Source organism: Salmo trutta, chromosome 20 (assembly GCF_901001165.1).
Source record: "Salmo trutta chromosome 20, fSalTru1.1, whole genome shotgun sequence".
NCBI lineage: Eukaryota > Metazoa > Chordata > Actinopteri > Salmoniformes > Salmonidae > Salmo > Salmo trutta.
In genome coordinates, this window is record NC_042976.1 from 22,425,711 (window position 1) to 22,432,557 (window position 6,847).

A 6,847-nucleotide genomic window follows, 5' to 3' on the forward strand; every position below is an offset into this window, starting at 1 on the left:
TGTGTCTGTAGCTCTCTGTGTCTGCAGCTCTCTGTGGCTGCAGCTCTCTGTGGCTGCAGCTCTCTGTGGCTGCAGCACTCTGTGTCTGCAGCACTCTGTGTCTGGTCTGTAGCTCTCTGTGGCTGCAGCTCTCTGTGGCTGCAGCTCTCTGTGTCTGCAGCTCTCTGTGTCTGCAGCTCTCTGTGGCTGCAGCTCTCTGTGGCTGCAGCTCTCCAACCCTGCAACCTCGACCACTCTTCCAGTCATAGGCTTTACATACGTCCCAGATCATGTTAAATAAACACACAGTTACCAAGTCTTTGAAGATGGTATTTGTAGTAATTACATATGTTTCATATAGAGTAGCATAGATTTGTGTGTGGCTCCAGTGTTACATCAAGTATGTGTAATATCCATGTGAAAGCTGATATCATTCATGTTTTTATAAACACTCCTTTGATGTTTTCATTTTGTTTAAATTATTTGGTCTGTAAAGACTGTGATGTAAAGTTGTTATGTTGTGCCTCTTGTCAGAAAGAGAGAGATGTACTGTATATCTAATCTCTCAATAGCCTTTTTAAATTATGCTTTATTTTCAACTGCTTTATTTGATAAATAAAATAGAAGAGGAATTCAGTCTGCTCATCAAAACGTGGTTGTGTGGGTGTGTGTTTGTGTGTGTGTTTGTGTGTGTGTGTGTGTGTGGGTGTGTGTTTGTGTGTGTGTTTGTGTGTCCTGGGGGGACAGAAACTGGGTTTGCTTGGGAACATCAGGCTTTGTATCCCATGACTCTCAGCAGAAAAACCAGGAAATGGGTCTTAAGGACATATAAGTCGTGCTTATGACATCATCACACTAACACTTCCCGGGGAGTCCATTTTCCAAAACAGTTGCTTCCTCCATTACTCTTTATTAGACAGGTATCAACTCCATTACTCTCTTGTTAGACAGGTATCAACTCCATGACTCTTTATTAGACAGGTATCAACTCCATTACTGTCTTATTAGACATGAATAAACTCCATTACTGTCTTATTAGACATGAATAAACTCCATGACTCTCTTATTAGACATGAATAAACTCCATTACTGTCTTATTAGACATGAATAAACTCCATTACTGTCTTATTAGACATGAATAAACTCCATTACTGTCTTATTAGACATGAATAAACTCCATGACTCTCTTATTAGACATGAATAAACTCCATTACTGTCTTATTAGACATGAATAAACTCCATGACTCTCTTATTAGACATGAATAAACTCCATGACTCTCTTATTAGACATGAATAAACTCCATGACTCTCTTATTAGACATGAATAAACTCCATGACTCTCTTATTAGACATGTATTAATTCCATTACACTAGTATTATAGAGACATTTTCTCTATTACAAACAGTCTAAAATCTTTATCAAAAATCGCTATCTGTATTCTTCTCACAGGACATTGCAGCTGCATTATAATAATAGAGCAATGTTGTCTCACTTATCTACATATCTGATGGGAAGGGTCTGTAGACATGACTAATGTAGATGTAAGCAAATCAATTCAGGTGGATGAAAGTTTTTCATCTGTTTTGATCATTTCAGTCAGCAAGTGGTTTCAGACAGTCGGTCCACTAGACATGACTCAGTCACCATGGGAACCCAGACGATGACTGAAACGATCCAAACATACCAAAGTCTATTGAATCCCATATAGCACTGATGCCAAAACAGAGGAGTAAGAGAGTTGGAGGTGGGGGAGCGGGGGAGCTTCGGGGAAACGCGGAGTCATGAAGTGCAGTGCCCAGTGAGACCTGGTCCTGCTTATCCTTGTGTCTGATTGAGGTGGATGATTCCGTACCCTCCCTGACCCCCATGTCTCCCAGTGCTGGACTGTGTGGAGTGTGGTGCGTACGTCTATGTGAGCGTATGTCTGTGCATGCGCATTGTTCTGGTATGGGGAGAGCAGCACACTGGGTTCTCACTGAATGGGCCAGACAACACCATCTCCACCATCTAAACTTCTAACACTTAGTTTAGGAAGAGATGGGTTAGTGAGGAGGAAAGGGGTTAGTTTAGGAGGAGATAGGTTAGCTTAGGAGGAGATTGGTTAGTTTAGGAGGAGATGGGTTAGTTATGAGAAGATGGTTTAGTTTAGGAGAAGATGGGTTAGTTAGGAGAATATGGGTTAATTTTGAAAGAGATGGGATAGTTAGTAGGATATGGGTTAGTTTAGGAGGAGATTGATTAGTTTAGGAGATGGGTTAGTTTAAGGGGAGATGGGTGAGTTAGGGGATTCGTTTTCAGTCTAGTTGAAGAGGGTTAGGTATGTGACTGGGCTGTAGGATGAGGACGTAAATGGATGAGGTCCATTTGTGACTCAGCGAGTGGCTAAAGTGAGATCTGGGTCAGTCCAGGCTGGGATGCCCCACCCACACACACACACACACACACACACACACACACACACACACACACACACACAGGGATAGTTTAGTATGTGGGTCAGGCAGGGGTGGGGCGTTACAGTTGGACAGGCAGATAGAACTGATTCAGTCAGGGCTCTGGGAGTTATTACTGTATTATTACCGTGTGTGTGTGTGTGTGTGTGTGTGTGTGTGTGTGCCGTGCCGTGCCGTGCCGTGCCTGCCTGCCTGCCTGCGTGCGTGCGTGTGCTGTGCGTGCCTGCCTGCCTGCGTGTGTGTGGGTGTATGTGGGTGTGTGGGTGTGTGTGCCGTGCGTGCCTGCGTGCCTGCCTGCCTGCCTGCGTGTGTGTGTGTGCGCGTGTCATGGCTCTGCTAGTTATTACTGTATCACAGTTGTCCCCTCTGCTCCATAGAAACATCTGGAGACAACTGGAGAAACTTCCCCCCTGGACAGAGGGCCGAAGTTACTAGATACAGCCTGCAGCTTTTACACTATAATACTGGATTACAGATGGAATACTGCACGTCTCTGACATTACCCCTGGACAACTTAAAACATCTATTGATCTAAATGTGCATTTGATAATCATGTATGACATTTACAATATAAATCGCTTAAAAAATGGGGTGAGTAACCAACACATTCAATCTACTGCATAAAATATAGACCATATAACCCCCATAATATACATTATGATTTCCCTGTGAACAGCAGACAGTAACCCATGGTCACATCTCCACTCTCAGAGACAGTAACACATGGTCACATCTCCACTCAGAGACAGTAACCCATGGTCACATCTCCACTCTCAGAGACAGTAACGCATAGTCACACCTCCACTCTCAGAGACAGTAACCCATAGTCATCTCTCCACTTTCAGAGACAGTAACCCATAGTCACACCTCCACTCTCAGAGACAGTAACCCATAGTCATCTCTCCACTCTCAGAGACAGTAACCCATAGTCACATTTCCACTCTCAGAGACAGTAACCCATGGTCATCTCTCCACTCTCAGAGACAGGAACCCATAGTCACATCTCCACTCTCAGAGACAGTAAGCCATGGTCACATCTCCACTCTCAGAGACAGGAACCCATAGTCACATTTCCACTCTCAGAGACAGTAAGCCATGGTCACATCTCCACTCTCAGAGACAGGAACCCATAGTCACATCTCCACTCTCAGAGACAGTAACCCATGGTCACATCTCCACTCTCAGAGACAGTAACCCATAGGCACATCTCCACTCTCAGAGACAGTAACCCATGGTCACATCTCCACTCTCAGAGACAGTAACCCATGGTCACATCTCCACTCTCAGAGACAGTAACCCATGGTCACATCTACACTCTCAGAGACAGTAACCCATAGTCACATCTCCACTCTCAGAGACAGTAACCCATAGTCATCTCTCCACTTTCAGAGACAGTAACCCATAGTCACATCTCCACTCTCAGACACAGTAACCCATGGTCACATCTCCACTCTCAGACAGGAACCCAAAGTCACATCTCCACTCTCAGAGACAGTAACCCATAGTCATCTCTCCACTTTCAGAGACAGTAACCCATGGTCACATTTCCACTCTCAGAGACAGTATCACATGGTCACATCTCCACTCTCAGACAGTAACCCATAGTCATCTCTCCACTCTCAGACAGTAACCCATGGTCACATCTCCACTCTCAGAGACAGTAAGCCATGGTCACATCTCCACTCTCAGAGACAGTAACCCATGGTCACATCTCCACTCTCAGAGACAGTAACCCATAGTCACATCTCCACTCTCAGAGACAGTAACCCATAGTCATCTCTCCACTCTCAGAGACAGTAACCCATGGTCACATCTCCACTCTCAGAGACAGTAACCCATAGTCACATCTCCACTCTCAGAGACAGTAACCCATAGTCATCTCTCCACTTTCAGAGACAGTAACCCATAGTCACATCTCCACTCTCAGAGACAGTAACCCATGGTCACATCTCCACTCTCAGAGACAGTAACCCATGGTCACATCTCCACTCTCAGAGACAGTAACCCATAGGCACATCTCCACTCTCAGAGACAGGAACCCATAGGCACATCTCCACTCTCAGAGACAGTAACCCATAGTCACATCTCCACTCTCAGAGACAGTAACCCATAGTCATCTCTCCACTTTCAGAGACAGTAACCCATAGTCACATCTCCACTCTCAGACACAGTAACCCATGGTCACATCTCCACTCTCAGACAGGAACCCAAAGTCACATCTCCACTCTCAGAGACAGTAACCCATAGTCATCTCTCCACTTTCAGAGACAGTAACCCATGGTCACATTTCCCCTCTCAGAGACAGTATCACATGGTCACATCTCCACTCTCAGACAGTAACCCATAGTCATCTCTCCACTCTCAGACAGTAACCCATGGTCACATCTCCACTCTCAGAGACAGTAAGCCATGGTCACATCTCCACTCTCAGAGACAGTAACCCATGGTCACATCTCCACTCTCAGAGACAGTAACCCATAGTCATCTCTCCACTTTCAGAGACAGTAACCCATAGTCACATCTCCACTCTCAGAGACAGTAACCCATAGTCATCTCTCCAATTTCAGAGACAGTAACCCATAGTCACATCTCCACTCTCAGAGACAGGAACCCATAGGCACATCTCCACTCTCAGAGACAGTAACCCATGGTCACATCTCCACTCTCAGAGACAGTAACCCATGGTCACATCTCCACTCTCAGAGACAGTAACCCATGGTCACATCTACACTCTCAGAGACAGTAACCCATAGTCACATCTCCACTCTCAGAGACAGTAACCCATAGTCATCTCTCCACTTTCAGAGACAGTAACCCATAGTCACATCGCCACTCTCAGACACAGTAACCCATGGTCACATCTCCACTCACAGACAGGAACCCAAAGTCACATCTCCACTCTCAGAGACAGTAACCCATAGTCATCTCTCCACTTTCAGAGACAGTAACCCATGGTCACATTTCCACTCTCAGAGACAGTATCACATGGTCACATCTCCACTCTCAGACAGTAACCCATAGTCATCTCTCCACTCTCAGACAGTAACCCATGGTCACATCTCCACTCTCAGAGACAGTAAGCCATGGTCACATCTCCACTCTCAGAGACAGTAACCCATGGTCACATCTCCACTCTCAGAGACAGTAACCCATAGTCACATCTCCACTCTCAGAGACAGTAACCCATAGTCATCTCTCCACTTTCAGAGACAGTAACCCATAGTCACATCTCCACTCTCAGAGACAGTAACCCATAGTCATCTCTCCACTTTCAGAGACAGTAACCCATAGTCACATCTCCACTCTCAGAGACCGTAACCCATGGTCACATCTCCACTCTCAGAGACAGTAACCCATGGTCACATCTCCACTCTCAGAGACAGTAACCCATGGTCACATCTCCACTCTCAGAGACAGTAACCCATAGTCACATCTCCACTCTCAGAGACAGTAACCCATAGTCACATCTCCACTCTCAGAGACAGTAACCCATAGTCACATCTCCACTCTCAGAGACAGTAACCCATGGTCACATCTACACTCTCAGAGACAGTAACCCATAGTCACATCTCCACTCTCAGAGACAGTAACCTCTCCCTTCTTAGAGAGATTATATTTGGGCCTGGGGCAGAGCCTTGGTAGGCTTGGGTTCCCTGTGGAATCTGCTCAGGGGCCATGTTTATGTTACCTATCAATTCAATTAATCAACTGTTTCTGAAGCAGATCCCACGTGAAGACATCCAAGCACAGGAATAATATTAATACAGGGGACAACAACCTTATAGCAACTCCTGATTAATAAGTAGCTACTGTATAATCTTCTTGGAGAGGAGAGGAGCGGAGAAAGTACAGTCAGGAGAGTAGACCGTACAGTCAGGAGAGGCGTCGAGACAGTACAGTCAGGAGAGGAGAGAGTACATTCAGGAGAGTAGACCGTACAGTCAGGAGAGGAGAGGAGACAGTACAGTCAGGAGAGGAGAGAGTACAGTCAGGAGAGTAGACCGTACAGTCAGGAGAGGAGAGGAGACAGTACAGTCAGGAGAGGAGAGAGTACAGTCAGGAGAGTAGACCGTACAGTCAAGAGAGGAGACAGTTAAGTCCAAAGTTACAGTAATTCTAGTTCTCCCATTATCACTCCCAAACAGGTGTGTGCCAACCCTTAATCACTCATAGAGAAACATGGAGAGTTGTTGAGACAGATACAAAGAAAGACAGAAAGGAAGACCAAAAAAGAGAACGGCCCAAAGGAAGAGAGAGGAAGAGGTAAGGACAGGAAAATAACCTCCTTCTTTTCCTCTTCCTCTCTCTTCCTTTGGGCCGTTCTCTTTTTTGGTCTTCCTTTCTGTCTTTCTTTGTATCTGTCTCTACAACGCAGAGGACCATCTGCCTCTGTGTTTCATAACAGAAAGACCTT